The 18847-nt window shown below is 42.3% G+C and overlaps 1 protein-coding gene across 3 annotated transcripts in view; it reads right to left on the bottom strand.

Annotated features, from left to right (window-relative positions):
* The window catches only part of SOBP (sine oculis binding protein homolog), a 300195-nt gene that overhangs the window by 178126 nt on the left and 103222 nt on the right, over positions 1–18847 (bottom strand). The gene's annotated exons all lie outside the window — the stretch shown is intronic.

Below are 18847 nucleotides of genomic sequence, written 5' to 3'. Positions count from 1 at the left end.
ATACTAAATTCAAGAAGACATCTATGGACTACATATATTTCATATATTTGGTAACCTCAACTTTTGTTTAAAAAAAAAAAAGGGTTTTATTGAAGGAGATAATCCAGACTAAAATCTCGTCATCTAACAGATAGGTAATTCCATGAGAACAAAACAGAATATGTTATAAATGTATGTAATACAACTTATGTATAGGCATAAAATAACAACAAGAATAGTAAAACGAAAAACAGTGCTTATGCCTAACATCCAAAGAGAGTTTGTATAACCAGTTAAACCAAATGGAAGCTCATCTGTAATGGGGTTTATGAGGGATATTATTAAGAACAGTTATGAGTATTATTCTGTCTTATGTATTAACAAGGCTCATGGGGGGGGGGGGGGGGGGGTCTGTGGGGTTGATTTGTTTCTAATATGGCTGCGTGGGGGGGGGGGGGTTGGTTGATGTCAAGCTGGTTGGTTGATGTCAAGGGGTGTTCCAGAGGGAGTAGTTGGTCATTGTTGGATGTTAGTATATATGCCTAGTAACTAGTCTATGATGTTGAAGAATATATGGAGGAAGGGAAGTAAGTCGGAGGGGGAGAAGTGAGGTGGGAGAAGCAAGGGATGGAGGGACATGAGAAGTGGATTGGTCAGGGGTGATGTTTCCTCCACGAAGAGCCCTAGTCTATCTTCTTGACTATGTGCAATTATAAGTAGAGGAGGAAAGTTGGTGATCATATTAGTGATATGCTCATGGTAAATTATCGTGACACAAGTCCTCCCTGACTCATCCCTTGGATAGGGGCGGGGGTCTTGTGCCAAAGGTCAATAGTATGGCCTAAGTGAAGTCTAGCTTATTTAATTTGACTTGCTAGATCACTGAGACATTGTGTAGCTGCTTTACCAGTGTCCTATATTTGTCAATTACTTGGAAGTGCATCCAGCAGGCCCAGGTGTGTGAAAATTTAGATGGGGAATCTTTAGCGATATGGATTAATTCTTCCATCTCTGCAATTTTATTAATACGATTACACCATTCAGAGATGGTGGGGATATGTGAAGAGCCCCAGTGTATTGGGATACACATCTTGGCAGCATTGATTAAGTGTATTACCAGGGATTTACGGTACAGTGGAGAATGAACTGGGCTGGGGTATGCTCCAGGGAATATGTAGAGATATGTAGAGATTTGCCCTGTTAACTCATGAACTTGTGTCTAGAATTGTTGCAAAAGTGGACATGACTACCAGATATGCAGTAGGGTACCAGGTTCAGTGGAGCATCTCCAGCATTTATTGGGTATGTTTGGATCATATTTGTTGAGTAGTTCTGGTGTACGGTACCAACGTGTCAGGGTCTTATAGTTATTTTCCTGAGTCAAGACATTGAACGAGCCTTTGTGGGCAATTGTGAATATCCTTTCCCATTGCTCGTTGTTTAGCTTTTGTTGCAGATCTCTTTCCCAACTTGAGCATGCTTTTCCAGTGGTGACGTCTGTGAAGAGTATGTTGTGAGTGTTGGAAATTACATGCTGTTAGGGATTGGATTGGGAGCATAGGTTTTTGAATGGCGTGGGGAACCTCGACTTCTAATCACTTCAGCAACAATTTTGAAAAGCCAGAAAGGTAAGCGGTTAGAACCAGTTGCAGCATGATCAATCTGGGGCCAATTACCGTGGATCACTGCACAATACTATCACTAAAAATGCAAGAATGGTGAGCCTTCATGTTACTTTACACACACATAGCTATCTTTGTTGTGCATGTTTTGGAACCAGGTGCACTTTAGCTTCATCTTAACTTTAACCCAACTCATAAACCTAACCATAATCGAATACCTAAAACTGTCAGGTCAAAAAGAATAATATCATACTGGTGCTACTTATAAAACATTAAAAAATTGCTGTTTTTTCAGAAATTTTCATTGCTGCCATTCTTTTGTTTATATTTCAGCTGTCAGTGGGGAAGCCCGCTGACAGCTGATGAGTCATCGGTTGGTAAGGACATGGGCGGCCGGCTTCCTGGGCCGCTCCGTAACAACCAGCTATTCTTCATACTGAATTTGAATCAGTCAATCATTTTTCAACTGATCCGAATCATTCCGAAAATATGGGATTCGTTAGAAAACGAATATACAACACGAAATTTGGAACTATTTCATTCAGAGATTCTTAAACATCCGACTCCGAATAACCAAAAATTTGTCAGAATTTATATTCAGACTCTAACGAATTGCACCTGTCTAACATTAATCAGATTTCCACTTAGAGAGAGAAAAAGTAAGGGCCGCTATTGTGCTACAATACCAAGCAGGAATCAATATATGCAATTGGTCTGAAAAGATTAACATGCATTGTTAAGTTGATCACATTCACAATAATTCCTAAGAGTGTAAAAGACTAAATTATCTATTAAGTAATTTTTCTGTGAGGAGTGAGTGGGGGCATGGCTTACCGGCTCTGTGCGTGCCTATGGCCACACACGGCCCAACTTGGAGAGAAATGCACACAGGTTTCTCCGAAGCACCCGGCTTGCTAAGAAGGCACCTGGATAATGGATGAATGGATAGCACCCGCAGGGGGTTGTCATAGAGGAGGTAAGGGACCACTCTCTGCAATATTGTTGCACAGAGCAGGTAAGCATAACTTTTTATTTCAGCCCCTCCAACATCTTTCTTTAGTATCACCTTAAAAACATGCAGCCTAATAATATCACCTGTGATTTTCTCAAAGAAGCTGAATATATGACTTGATAGTGAAGAAACACATGCTAAGTAATGTTCAACCTCAACATATATGTATTATTGCTACAAATCTCTGCTGCAAGGTTGTTAATGTGACATAGCCCTTTCTGGTGCAGAACCTAGGGTCACAACCCTAGAGCCTAATTTATTTATTACACAAAATGAGCAAATGGAGAAGAGAAGCTGTGATCTATGCTTCACATGAACTTGAAAAACAGTAAACTAGTACAATTACAAAAAAAACCTACAATCAGGGCTGTCTTTAAGGCAGGGCAAAAGGGGCAGCTGCCCTGGGCCCTGTCATTGTTGTGGGGCCCAAAGCAGCTGCCACATACTTGCCAACTATCCCAGTTTAAATTCCCTTGTCCCTTGAAGTTTTAGTCCTGTGCTGTGTCTCGGTATCTCAGTGTGAAATGCTGGTACTAATACTGCCCAGCTCTGCCCTATTGTTGTCACCTGCAGACCCTGTGTTTACATGTAAATAACCAGCATTCATATGTAAATAGCAGCAGCATTCATAAGTAAATAGCTGTGGTCGGCGGCATTGATATGCACATAAAGGTGGCATTCATATGTATATCATGCCCCCCTGCAGTGAGGAAATGATGTGCTGCAACCTCTAACAACCAATCAATGAGCAGTATTACTGTACAGTATCTCTAGCAACCAATTAACAAGCAGAAATCATTTGCTGTAACCTCTAGCAACTAATCAGTGAGCCGTAATGTGTGCTATAACCTCTAGCAACCAGTCAGTAAGCAGTAATGATATGCTGTAACCGCTGGCAACCAATCACAATTGCTGCCTGATCTGATACAATAAACTGATTTTAAGTCTAGCTGCTATTTATTGTATGTCTCAGAGCAGGTGGAGAGTGAAATTGCATGGGGGGGCCAAGAAAATTTTTGCCCAGGGTCCAATCAATATTAAAGCTGGCCCTGACTACAATGCATGCAAAATAACATAAGTAGCAGCCAAGGAGCAATGAAAAAAATATCACAACAAAAAAGTATGCAAATAATGACTAAGACTTACTAGTTTGCATAATTATCCAAAAGAAGTACTGAAACATACTACGTTCGCTTTGCCAGCAGACAGAAAAGTCAAGTCTGTAACATTCACTGGCAATATAAAACTGACGTGTTTGAAATAGATAAGTGGACAGTAAGCCCTACGGCTGCAAAAGGGTCACATAAATGAAAGGCTGTGAGGACAGCATGGTGCAACATTGACGAGCTGTATAAAAATCTCAGCAATGCTTTTTGCATGGTAATTAACTTGCTTTATGATCCAGCAAAGGAACTTCTGGATAGAGAACATTTGCTTTGGCTCCACAAGCAAGGCCTCCTGCAAAAGATATGCAAAGCAGCTTGTACTTGCTAATGGTTTGGAAGCTGTAGACCAGACTTTGTTCATTAAACTCATAAACCAACAGCACTTACAGATCTGAGGATTTCTGATTTTACCTTGCAGCAAAAGGAATAAGAAGTCAATAAATTAAACATTATTCCATTTGATTTGCGCAATTTTATGTCGAAAAAAAAAGACTAGCATAAATCCCCAAAATGCATGTTTAACATCTCCTCTGTTTGAAAGTCCTACCAAGAAAAAAAAATATAAAATTCTCCTAAAGCTTTAAGCACAAAACTCTTTAAACTAACATTGCTGGATTGATTTAATAAAGCAAAGTGCAATATGTAAAGAATAGTAACCCAAAGAAAGCAACAATCATCCTTCACAAAATGACAGCTGTTCTAAAAAGGTGAAAGCTGAAACATGATTGGTTTCTAATACTATGGCTTTTTGCATGATTTTACTGCATGGTTCTATTGCAAGGGAAAATATGAGGTGTTGAGAAAGCCTGGTGTGGGTGGATTTGCAGAAGTGTAGGAGAGGAGAATAAAATAAAAATACAATAAATAAATGAATAAATTAAAGTGGTTCTACAGTAAAGGCAGAAGGTTTTTTTTTTTTTACCTTAAAGTGGTTGTAAAGGCACAAGTTTTTTTACCTTCATGCATTCTATGCATGAAGGTAAAAAACCTTCTGTGAGCAGCAACCTCCCCAGACCCCCCCAGACCCCCCTGCTTACCTGAACCCCCACTCGATCCAGCAATAACCACAAGAGCCTTGCCTCTCCAGGGGCTTGCACTCCTGATTGGCATTTGGCAGCAGCGGGAGCCATTGGATGTCAATCACAGCCAGTGAGTCAATCAGGAGACGGAGGGGGCGAGGCCGAGTTGCAGCTCCTTGTAGATGGAAACACAGAGCCATGGGTCGGGAGCGTGCCTGCTTTGGTGCCCCCTCAGGAAGCTGCTTGCTGTGGGAGCACCCGTCAGGAGGCAGGAGCGCCGGCGTGGGACCTGAGAAGAGAGGGATTCGGGCTGCTTTGTGCAAAACCACTGCACAGAGCAGGTAAGTATAACATGCTTGTTATTTTTAGAAAAGTATCAAGACTTTAGTATCACTTTAATGCATTCTATGCATTAAGGTATAAAACCTTCTGCATGCAGTTCCCCCTCATACTTACCTGGCGTGACGTCAGCACATCCATGACGATCATGGGATCACAGCTCACAGCACAAGCAGCATAGTGAGGCGGTGGCAAAGTGACTCTTTGAAAGTTTATCGGAGGCGGGGACGGTGCCTCATTCAGTAAATGAACGGACACCTCTGGAAATTTCCTGGTGACCCGCAGAGCGGAGCTGAATCTGGAGGGATGGGTGGAGGTCTGAGGAAGTACTGGAGATGGTGAGAGTACCTTTATCTGTTTAATTATACCCAGTCCATTGATCAAGCTGTGGACTGGCGCTTTCTGTAAAATTCCCCCTGTACCCCCAGCCTCTATTCTACGGACGAACAACCTTTATATTCAATATAGCTCACCAGAGGCTGATCCCCGCAGCTTGCTCTTGGACATTGTAGCCTGTATATGTCAGCCACCAATGCCTCACATAGGTAAATGAGAGCTGTGCCCTTGGCTGTAAGGTCTTCCAGTTACCTCTGGACTGCCACACATATTATTTGATTATAGGGTCTGGGAATACCTTACCTGCTTAACTGCATCAACATTTAACCAGCAACCAGATGTATACTCTCCTTCTGGCTTAATTGAAATCTGGGATTGCTTTGGAAATGTGATAGTGATAAAAGAAGTTTTTGAAACGTTTACTATTATTATCTTCCAAATCCCTGAAGTTATTAGTGTGACTGGTTGAATGGATGCATGCGTAGCTGCGATCCCTCTTTTAATGACAACATTGTCTTTTTAATGTTTGCTTTGGAAGCTTAAACCGGAATTGCTGTTGTTGTTTTTTATAATTATGGTGCATTTTCTATAATAAAATTTACTGAATCCAACCGTAGTGTCCCGCAGTTGTGGCCTTCTTGGAAGGTTTTCCTCCCCCTTTTTTAATATGTGTTTTTTGGTCACGTGGACTACACAATGTGGTAATTACTGCATGGTGAAAGGTTGATAATACACCTATATAAGTGAGTTATACTAGTAACAGTTACTAGCGGTAGATCCAGGCATTACAATTCTTTTTTAACCAGTCCTCAGAAGCGGCCAACTTGTCAGACCAAATCCTCTCAAGTGTTCATAGTAGCATGACCAAAAAAGAAAATACTCCACATAGTGTGAATGCATATAAACATAAAAATTTATTAAAAATTGGAAACACTCACATTTAGAAAGTGGATCAAGCGCTTTGAGAATATATGGTTATGGATAACGCAATAACATTAGCAGGGCTTGTTCCGTCGCGTTTTGTCTAAAGAGACATCATCTGGGGTATAAGCCTGCGGTAGTCACCGCGTTTATATACAATATAAGGCCCAAAAATGAAATTACCAACCTGTGATCATAATTAGTACTTACATCGTGTGAACACTGAACTTCCTGGTTTGAACAAAATGGCGCCGGGGCGTGCGTTCCAAGCCTTATGCCCCGTACACACGGTCGGATTTTCCGATGGAAAATGTCCGATCGGAGCGTGTTGTCGGAAATTCCGACCGTGTGTGGGCTCCTTCTGACATTTTCCATCGGATTTTCCGACACACAAAGTTGGAGAGCAGGAGATAAAATTTTCCGACAACAAAATCCGTTGTCGGAAATTCCGATCGTGTGTACACAAATGCGACGGACAAAGTGCCAGGCATGCTCAGAATAAATAAAGAGATGAAAGCTATTGGCCACTGCCCCGTTTATAGTCCCGACGTACGTGTTTTACGTCACCGCGTTCAGAACGATCGGATTTTCCGACAACTTTGTGTGACCGAGTGTATGCAAGACAAGTTTGAGCCAACATCCGTCGGAAAAAATCCTAGGATTTTGTTGTCGGAATGTCCGAACAAAGTCCGACCGTGTGTACGCCCTATTACTCTGAGAAGAGTTGAAAAATTTGATGATTTGTGAGGAGGTGGACCGTTGCGAGGCAAGCCTTGCAAAGATTTGCATGTTGATCTTATCTTGGCCTCTTGCTATTCTGACTTTTGAAGCAAAAAGTCCACTTTGATTGTTAGGCATTCTTATAGTCACTCATGATTAATTAACGAACTTCAACCCCACCCTTATAACAGCATATATTTGAGCATCCTTAAGGGGTGAGCACATTGCTCGGGGAGCACATTGCAGGGGCTTCTATCGTTAAGGCTTCTTTCTCTAAGTGATTCTTTCTACAAGTGATATGCACTTCAATCTCTGCACTTCAGCGATTGCACGAAGCAAACAAATACAGCAATCTGCACTGGAAAGCAGCTAACAGACTGCAGGCGACCCTGTCTCTCTAATAGGCTCTCCTTCCGCTCTGTAACATGCACTCTCTACCACTGCTTCTGACACTCCTCTCCTCTCTCCTCAAACTCTCTTACCTTCACCCCCCCTCTCTACCCGCCTGCTTATACATATCACCCTGCCTTCTGTCTTCTCCCTACTACTGCTCCTACCAACTCTCGCTCATTCTACATCCATACACTGATAAAACCTCCAGTACTCTGAGACATGCCCCTTCACATAAATCACAGTCCCACATTACCTCCCTCACCCTCCTGCTTCTCCTAATCTCTGGTGACATATCCCCAAACCCTGGGCCACCATCATCTGTCTTTGCCCATTGCTCCCATCCCCCTACACCCTCTGGCAGGAGCCGTAACCCACAGAACTTGGTCTCTATTCCTCTTTCCAAAACCAGCCCCCCCTTTTCCTGTGCCCTGTGGAATGCACGTTCTGTCTGCAACAAACTCACCGCCCTTCACGACCTCTTTATCACAAATTCCTTTAACCTACTTGCCATTACTGAAACCTGGCTTCATGAATCGGATACTATTTCTCCTGCTTCCCTCTCCCATGGGGGCCTTCTCTGGACTCACTCCCCCAGACCAAGTGGACGGAAGGGAGGTGGAGTGGGAATCCTTCTAGCCCCATGCAGCAATTATCAGGTTCTTCACTCACCTCCCTCTCTGACACTCTCCTCTTTTGAGGCACATTGCATTCGTCTTTTTTCTCCCATTTCTCTAAGAATTGCTGTCATCTACCGGCCCCCTGGACCAGTATCAGCCTTTCTTGATGACTTCTCTGCCTGGCTACCCTACTTTCTCTCTTCTGAAATCCCCACAATTATTCTAGGGGACTTCAACATCCCTGTCAACACTAACACTACTATTACTTCTAAACTTCTCAGTCTAACCTCATAGCTTGACCTGAAGCAATGGATACAGGCTCCTACCCACTCCAACAGCAACACCCTTGACCTTGCCTTCTCCTATCTGTGCACTCCGTGCAACCTTTCCAACAATCCACTCCCACTCTCTGATCACCACCTTATTAGTTTTGCTCTCTCCTTGTCTTCCACCTCTTCTCCCTCCAACCGCCTAACAATTACATGTAGAAACCTTCGCCACCTCAACCCTTCTCTTCTCTACTCTGCTACTGATCACCTCTATGACAAAATCTCACCTCTGTCCTGCCCCAACCTAGCTACTTTCATCTACAACAGCTCACTGTCTTCCTCCCTAGACAAGCTTGCCCCCCTCACTACACGCAGAATTAGGCCCCGACTGCTACAACCCTAGCAAACAGATGACACCAGAAGTCTCAGAAAACGTAGCCGCGCTCTTGAGCATCTGTGGCATAAGACTAAGACCCAGGAAGACTTCACACAATATAAATCTGCCCTCCTAAAATACTACTCCTGCCTTCACACTGCCAAACAGACCTACTTTATCACACTCATTAACACCTTCTCATCCAGTCCACGTCAACTCTTCTCTACCTTCAACACTCTACTCTGTCCTCCACTTCCTCCACCCACCAACTCACTCACTGCCCAGGAGATTGCCAATCACTTCAAAACTAAGATTGATACAATTCATGAGGAGATCACCAATGCGCAAAAACCTCCCCCATGCAACACCCCATGTCCACAGACACAATCATTACTTCCCTCATTCAACCCTGCTACTATTACTGAGGTTGCTAAACTTTTATCTAGCACTCATCTAACCACTTGCCCCCTGGATCCTGTTCCCTCGCAAATGCTACGCTCACCCTCTGACTCGATTCTACGCTCTCTAACTCACATTTTCAACCTCTCCCTCTCTTGTGGCATCTTCCCAAACTCTCTAAAACATGCACTAGTCACCCCCATACTAAAAAAGCCCTCACTGGATCCCACCAATCTCAACAACTTACGTCCCATCTCCTTACTCTCCTTCTCCTCCAAACTTCTTGAAAGACTGGTCTACAACCGATTAAGCGACCATCTGACCATGAATAATCTTCTTGATCCCCTTCAGTACGGTTTTCGCCCTCAACACTCCACGGAAAATGCTCTCCTTAAACTCTCAAATGATCTACTAATGGCTAAAGCCAATGGACACTATTCTGTACTACTTCTCCTGGATCTCTCTGCTGCCTTTGACACAGTGGACCACCCCCTCCTCCTCAAAAAACTCCACTTCTTCGGTCTCCGTGACTGTACTCTTCGCTGGTTCTCATCCTACCTATCCCACCGCTCCTTCAGTGTCACTTACAACTCTACTTCCTCCTCTCCTCTTCCTTTTTCTGTTGGGGTCCCCCAAGGTTCTGTTCTTGGACCTCTCCTTTTCTCAATCTACACCACCTCCTTGGGTCAGTTGATTGCCTCCCATGGCTTTAAATATCATCTCTACGCTGATGACACCCAAATCTATCTCTCCACCCCCCAGCTCTCTCCATCTGTCTCCTCACGCATTACCAACTTACTAGCAGACATATCAGCCTGGATGTCACATCACTTTCTCAAACTCAACCTATCCAAAACTGAGCTCATGATATTTCCTCCCTCAGGTGCCACTTCCCCTGATTTCCCTGTCAAGATCAACGGCTCAACTATCAACCCATCTCCCCACGCCAAGGTCCTAGGTGTAATCCTGGACTCTGAACTAACCTTTCGACCCCACATTCTATCACTATCCAAAGCTTGCCGCCTCAGTCTTCGCAACATCTCCAAGATACGCCCCTTCCTAACCAATGACACCACAACGCTTCTAATCCACTCCCTGGTCATCTCCCGCCTCGATTACTGCAACTCCCTCCTCATTGGTTTACCTCTAAATAGGCTATCCCCACTTCAGTCCATCATGAACGCTGCTGCCAGGCTCATCCACCACACAAACCGCTCAGCGTCTGCCACACCCCTCTGCCAATCTCTCCATTGGTTGCCACTCAGTCACCAAATTAAATTCAAGATACTAACTATAACTTACAAAGCCATCCACAACCTGGCCCCCAGCTACATCTCTAACCTAGTCACAAAATACCAACCTAATCGTTCTCTTCGCTCCTCCCAAGACCTCCTGCTCTCAAACTCCCTTGTCACCTCATCCCATGCTCGCCTTCAGGACTTCTCCAGAGCCTCCCCCATCCTCTGGAATGCTCTACCCCAATCCGTCCGATTTTCTCCTACTTTATCCACTTTCAGACGATCCCTGAAAACTCATCTCTTCAGAGAAGCCTATCTGGCCCCCACCTAACAACTGTACATTTATCTTCTCAATCAGCACATCACCCATAGTTATTACCTCTTGTATCTCTTGACCCTCCCTCTTAGATTGTAAGCTCTAAGGAGCAGGGCCCTCTGATTCCTACTGTATCAAATTGTATTGTATTTGTACTGTTTACCCTCAAGTTGTAAAGCGCTACGTAAACTGTTGGTGCTATATAAATACTGTATAATAATAATAATGCAGAGTGACCGAGTCAGCTGACAAAGAGAGCGTCCTTTACGGACATTGACGTGAACCATGCTTCAATCACCTCTGGATCGCATGTGGTTCAAGCCTCACTATGTTTAGACGAAACACATTGGGACAAGCCATGCTGATGTTATTGCGTTATCCATAACCATATATTCTCAAAGCGCTTAATCCACTTTCTAAATGTGTTAGTGTTTCCAATTTTTTGTAAATTTTTATGTTTATGCAGATTCACACTACGTGGAGTATTTTCTTTTTTGGTCATGCTACTATGAACACTTGAGAGGATTTCGTCTGACAAGCTTCTCTGTGATATCTTCTGACCAATTGGACTATCTTCCATCCTGATTTGGAGCCCAGATGTGGAGGTCCCATATATTGGTGTTTACACCACATGCCTTGTTGACTCATTGAGCATATGCCCATTTGAGTCATCTTAGTCCGGTATGCCTCCTTACTAACTGGTGGTGGTTTCATTGTCTATGTCTTCACTTCAACACTGATGGCACGTGGAATCCCTTTCCTGGCTATATAGTTTTTATCACTGGACTGTTGCATTCATGGTTTAAAAACCTCTATAAGATGGAACATGGATTTTAGTTTGGGTGTGAATTTCACATCACTTTTTTACTGTTTTATTTTGTGTTTTTTTTTTCACACTATATATTAGATTGTATATACCGTATATGAATTTGCATGAATTTTTGAGCACCGCACAACATTTTACTTTTCACATATTGTATTTAGGCAGCCAACAACTGCGGCTGTCAGAATACCTGAACAGTGACTGGATCTGATTGGATGCAGTTGCTGTTCAGCTAATGATTTTTCACATGCCTCCTTAGATTTTTCATTCAAGGTTTGCTGAGCTGGGTGGTACCAACCATCATTCATGCATGAAATTTTGGCTAATTTAACAGCCAAGTATGTCACTTGCCTATTTGTGCAGTTCAGCAGAGTTTGTAAATCACAAAATATGTTGGAGAATTATAAATCTGCATATTAGCTATTTGTCAGGAGTGGGGCTTTAACCACTTCAATATTTTTCAGCTTTCAGCGCTGTCGCAGTTTAAATGACAATTGCGCAGTCATACAACACTGCACTCAAACTAAATTTTTATCATTTTGTTCCCACAAATAGAGCTTTCTTTTGATAGTATTTGATCACCTCTGAGGTTTTCATTTTTTGCTAAACAAATAAAAAAAGACCGAAAATTTTGAAAAAAATAAAAGTTTTGCTATTGTTTCTGTTATAACATTTTGTAAATAAGTAAGTTTTCTCTTTCACCGATGGGCACTGATAAGGGGGCACTGACAGGCACTGATAAGGCGGCACCGATGACATGGCACCAATGAGCGGGCACTGACGATGGGCACTGATATGCGGCACTGATGGGCACTGGTAGGCGGCACTGATTGGTGACACTGATGGGCATTGATAGACGGCACTGATGGGCACTCATGGGTGGCACTGGTGGGCACTGATAGGTGACACTGATGGGCACTGAAAGGCTGCAAAGATGGGTTCTTATGGGTGGCACTGATAGGCGGCACTGCTGGGCACTGATAGGCGGCACTGATGGGCACTGACAGGCGGCACTGCTGGGCACTGATGGGCATTAATACGTGGCACTGATGGGCACTGATACGCGGCACTGATATGAGGCACTGATAGGCATCCCTGGTGGCACTGGCAGTGGTAGGCATTGTGAGTGGGCACTGATTGGCAGCTGCCTGGGCATTGATTGGCAGCTTCCTGGGCACAATAGTATTTCCCTGGGGGTCTAGGGGGGGCATACCTGGTGGTCCAGTGTGAATGGGCATCCTGGTGGTCCTGGGCGGCATGATTGTGGTCCCGGGTGGGATCCGAGGGGGGGATCCCCCCGTCAGGAGAGCAGCCGATCGGCTCTCCTCTACTCGTGTCTGTCAGACGCGAGTGAGGAAAAGCCGAACACCGGCTTTTCCTATTTACATCGTGATCAGCCGTGATTGGACATGGCTGATCACGTGGTAAAGAGTCTCTGTCAGAGACTCTTTACCTAGATCAGAGTTGCGGTGTGTCAGACTGACACACCACAACAACGATCGCCGCGATGCACGCCCCCGGGGGCGCGCACCGGCTTAATATCCTGATCACGTCATATGACGTCCGGTCAGGATATTGAAAGCACTTTGCCGCCGTCATTCTGCTATATGGCGGCCGGCAAGTGGTTAAAGTGCCAGTAAACCCAGGACCCTGCATTTACTATATCTGGTCTCCCACAGTACACAGAACATGGAAATGCAATAGTTTAAATAAATATAAATGGCTAAACTCCTTTTTCTCATCAGCAGTCTATAGCAGTCCTGTGACTTGTATCACTGTCTGGTTAAAGCTTGTAGGGGGAGTTTTCATTCTCCCCTGACTGTTCAATGAGGCTGCATTGCCCCTGACCCTCTGTCTGGACAGAACTGATTGGCCATGTGCCAATCAGATGCATCCGCCCAAGAAAAAAAAACTTTTTAGCAATACACATGTGCAGCTTGCCCCCAAGGCTCTGTTCTATCAAGAGAGGTTTGGGGAAGTTGGGGAGGATCAGATAAGACAGGGTCGAACAACCTTTTTACACAATGCAAAGGATTAACGTCTTAGGTTCCACAGTGAGTATAACAAGCATGCAGACTGATTTTACTGTTGTGGGTTTAGTAGTAGTAGTTGAAATCCGTACTTGCGATCCATCTCATGAACACCATCTAGACCCAACTGACAAACCAGATTGAGAAAAGCTATGACTTACCAGACCTATAGAAACAGCCTCTATTTTCTGTAATGCTTGTACCTTCAGTGGGTGCTTAATAGCTCTAAGTCCTCAGGCCTAAGGTAGTCATATTCTTGCATTCTAGCTCCCATAATGTTGTTGTATTCATGCCCATAATCACATATGTGCATATTTATGTGTACCACCACATAATACTGACCAGAAATGCAGATTTAAAAATAAATTTTTGCTCATGAATACGCAGCACTTATTTACGTACGCTTCTGTGTGTACAGGCACATTGTAAACAATGGGCCGCATTTTAGATGAGTAAAACAAATGAAATGCTGTACTGAGCTTTTTCAGGCTGCAGTGTGCAAGTAGTCTCTCTTCGAAAGTCATTGATGCATATGAGAAAGAAGTTATATAGGTTAATAGCGCTCTCTGGTATGTATATCGCTAAATTTATTTCACATTTAGCATGCAGGCTGAATGAAAAAAATCTAACAGATTCTTTTATCCATGCTATGAAGCATAGGTTTAGAAATCTCCCACCGCAGCTACTGTATTTTTACGATCAGCCACGTCAGCTGTCAAAGTACCCGAACAACTGCTGTCATTTTTTTGGGTGCAAGCGTGGTTCGGCCCACAACTGTCTGCACAGCCTCTTTGATTTTTTAATTGCGGGATATCAGGCAGAAGACAGGGCCATCCGCTGAGCGAATCTCAGCCAGCTCTTTAGAAACGGTGGACAGCCAGTTTAACAATCATCATTTGATAATAACAATTTTATTGTAAACAGCCCCAACTATCTGTACTTGTCCTTGAGGCAAGATCCCACTAAAATATGGACAGTGCTAAGTAAAGATTTTTCCATTGTTTGTCATACTGAAACAATGCAATAGTTTCAGTTGAATCAGGGACCACGTGTTCCTGATACAGAAGAAGAGAATGGAAACCCCAATAAGTCTATACATAGGATTGCATCATAACTTCGATAGCAGTAAAATGCACTTTTTTGCTCTCGAGCACATTCCCCCTGGAGATAGAGGCGGGAATTATGATAAGCTACTCTTACAACGAGAGGCTCGTTGGATACATGAATTATCGGCTTTAAAACATCCTGGCCTCAACGATGCCTTTAGCTTTAAACCTTTTCTCTAATCATACTAGACATCAGTCCAAATAAGATTTCTTCTTCTTCTTTTTTCTCTTTTTCTTTTCCTTTTATTTCTTCTTTTTTTATTTAAACACACACATGTTCTGTATATATGCATATGGACTGTGGCCAATTGTTGTTAACATATGGTACAGATATGTATTGTCTATGTATGTCTATGTTTCCCCATATTTAAATTGACTTTCTTCCCAGGAATTTTTGGTTTTATTGTTTATCATCACTAAGATCTTGATTATTTATCCAATAGATTTATGGACCTCTCCTGCTTGGGTTCCCTTTCTTTGGTTCACACGGACGCCAGGGGCACCAATGGCATGTGTGAATAATCAATCGCTCACCTATGGGAGCCCTAGAGGTGCCAGTTCCACAAGGGGCCACTGTAATAGATGGGGCCTGTTTCCTTTTTACGTGGGTCTACTTATTTTGTTTACATGCTACATATTCATTCATCCATTCTTCATCAGCATTATTATTTTGGTACTGCCTACTGATTTGACAACATCACACTAAGGCTTATTCTAATGGCACTATTTGGGGGACCTATATATACTTTATTTACTATCTCCTTTCCCTCTTCCAAAATGGCGATACCGGCCCTCCGATGTGGTTGAAACTTCCATTGTTTACTTATTTCCCCGACACATGCGCACTATAGGTACATGCACGGTTAGCGTCATGGTCCTCGGTGCATGTGTGGTACGAGTATTGACGTGCTCTACGTCACACCGCTTGATCCTCACTCCCGCCCCGATCTATGTGCCCTTGTGTGGAATGCCTCAATGTACGTCCGCATCCCGGCGGTGACGTCAGACGCCGCCGGGATGGAGGGACTATAAGTATGCGGTAATCGGCCGCTACTCTCTGTCGGTGGCTCTTTCGCTGAAGGGGAGGCTGTGTCTCTCTCTCCCCTCCATTGCATGCTTGCCCATACTCTTTTCCAGGTAAGTGCCTCCAAACACTGACTTTGCTCAATATGAAAGCGACTCACTGGTGTGGATAGTACATTTATTGATACAGATTTTCTTTATCTTTATTTTCTTGCAGTATTTATCTTCTAACACCATTCATTGCCTGTGATTTGTTAACAATCAGTCAGCGTTAAGTCTCCATACCAGGGAGATTTTAAGCGGCTGCTTCTATACTTTGCAATAAGGCTTTGATAGCCTTTAGCAATCAACTTTTGATTCAACATAAGGTAATTTTATGCCTGATCTTTGGGTGTTCAATTTTGAGCGCCCTGTAGACCATTTTGTAATTATTTCTTATTTTTATCCAATTTCCCAGCAAGGATTTATTTATACTTAGCCCCTCTGTGACCAACAATGTGGGGAGCCCAGGCAGGAAAGACCTACCTATATCCACAGCGGTCATCAATTTACAACAATTTCTTACCTTCATTTACTATTTAGCCTGGTAAGATTGTCTTCATTATGATTATTTATTGATAAGATTTATTGATTTTCTGCTGTGTCAGATCTACCTTATTTCTTATTGATTAATTGTTGTGACATCAATATCTTTATTGAACTTTTTGAATGAATTCTGCTATCTATATATACAGCAATTACTCTATCCGTGTGATTTTACTAATAACAATTTCAATTTTCATAATATGTGATATTTATTCTGTGTTTTTCATTCTTAGTATACCACATGTTTACCAGAACTCCTGATGAAGCTCATAAAGAGCGAAATATGTCGAGTGGTACTCACTAAGTGGCTTTTTTCCATTGTCTTTGTAAAGTCAGATATGGATATTGAGAGACCTGTTTTTAACTCTTTTGTCAACATGTATTAAATTGAATAAATACATTTTTATATGGATAGATCTTATATACATATATTTTCTTACTCTAATTACCATTGTATTTAAGCACCTTTAAAGTTCCTGGGGTGTTTACCCCATCCCCTTTTCCTTTGTGTATTTCTTTATGGGATGTGGTGCTAATGGCTGATTGTTCCTGCCCTCTCCATATAAATGCAATAGTTAAAGCTCAATTCAGATTTGAGTCTGACTTGACTTCGGGGGGATTTTCCTGATACTTTCTGTTATGTGTTAAGAAAATCTTTCCATAGCAGACACTGCAATATAAAGCTAACCTAGCCAATTAATATATTACCGGTAAAAGTTCTAAATGGTTTTGTTTCACAAAAAGCTGAGTTTCTGGTGTGCTTTTCATACATTTCAAAAGATGCTGAGTTCTCATTTAGCTGAACGAGTAGATGCGTACCTATCACGGTCCAATGGTAAACCATTTTATATTTATTCTGGACACTCTTAACACATAGCCGAGGCTTCATGACTGTGCTATTTTTTGCCTCACAAATATTCTGTCAACATACAAGTATGTGGAAGACTAAAGTTTCCTGAATCTTTCCATTGAGCAGCAATTGTACACTGCCCAGGCAACCAAACTACAAATTCCAATCCAAGGCTATGTCCAAATATCATAATACTGACAAAGGACAAACAATGTGTTCATATAGAGGTTCATAGTATACTCCAGTCCATAACAATATTATTGTACACAAATAATAATGAGGGAAAACACAACAGCTCTGTCAAATGACTTGTCATAGCCCTACAAAAGAGGCCATCTATAATTTGATTGTAAATGTTAGACAAAGGTAGAAACAAGAATATTTAACAAAATACATTATAAACACTGCATAACAAAGAAGTTAAAGAGTAACTGCAGTCTGCTCACATTATCTGTAATAAAAACATTTTTGCCATTCTGAAGCTTCCCTCCAACCACTTTGCATATTATTTTATATATACTGTGATTCTGTACTTGCCAAATATGCTGCAAAAAACTCCCTGGCTGCATCCATTTTAACTGTGGGCAGCTGAAGCTGCTGCCTCTTCACTTCCTGGATTTACACAGACACACAGAAGCACACCTCCAGCTCTGCAGCTCTTATTGGCCCTCTTATGACTCATCCCCCCTCCCTTAATGGCAAACTCTTACGAGCTGTGCATGATGTCATAAGCCTAGACTTTTTACCAGACAAGAAACAGGAAGTGGGCTGTATAAGGTATTTACTGGCAGAAAAAAAAATATTTTGCTATCCAAAGTTAAAACAACAAAGGCAGAAGATTTAATAGATGGAAAGATGAGAAAATGACTGAAGTTCCAGTTGAAATAATTCCATGGCTACTACATGATGAAAAGGTATTAGTATGAATTTACTGATACACTTTAGACCTTGCTCACATGGGGTCTACTAAAGGATGTACCTGTATGGGGACTGTTTTTCAAAACAAAACAAAGGGAAATGTTTTGCACTATGGACAAAATTTTGAGAATGGTTATTAAGCTACTGCCTCCACTGAGACTGCCACCGAGGAAGAGCCAGTAAATAATTCTTAAAGAGGAGTGGGTATGGTGTGTGTCCCTTTAAGTGTACCTGCAATCAGTGTGCTAGGTGAAGTGATTTATTGTGCAATTTAGTAATTATATTGTGGTGTTACCTGTATATGTCAAATACTTCTTAATATATGTGTGTGATTACTGTACCTTATTAGTGAACACATACACTGTGAGTAGTATGCTGTAGAATACAGACAATGTGAGTAGTATGCTGTAGAATACAGACAATGTGAGTAGTATGCTGTAGAATACAGACAATGTGAGTAGTATGCTTTAGAATACAGACAATGTGAGTAGTATGCTGTAGAATACAGACAATGTGAGTAGTATGCTGTAAAATACAGACAATGTGAGTAGTATGCTGTAAAATACAGACAATGTGAGTAGTATGCTGTAAAATACAGACAATGTGAGTAGTATGCTGTAGAATACAGACAATGTGAGTAGTATGCTGTAAAATACAGACAATGTGAGTAGTATGCTGTAAAATACAGACAATGTGAGTAGTATGCTGTAAAATACAGACAATGTGAGTAAGATGCAGTAAAATACAGACAATGTGAGTAGTATGCTGTAAAATACAGACAATGTGAGTA

Source organism: Aquarana catesbeiana, linkage group LG04, assembly GCF_042186555.1.
Source record: "Aquarana catesbeiana isolate 2022-GZ linkage group LG04, ASM4218655v1, whole genome shotgun sequence".
In the NCBI taxonomy this organism is placed as follows: domain Eukaryota; kingdom Metazoa; phylum Chordata; class Amphibia; order Anura; family Ranidae; genus Aquarana; species Aquarana catesbeiana.
The sequence above is the reverse complement of the archived record's forward strand: the minus strand, read 5'-3'. Positions and strand labels throughout refer to the sequence as shown.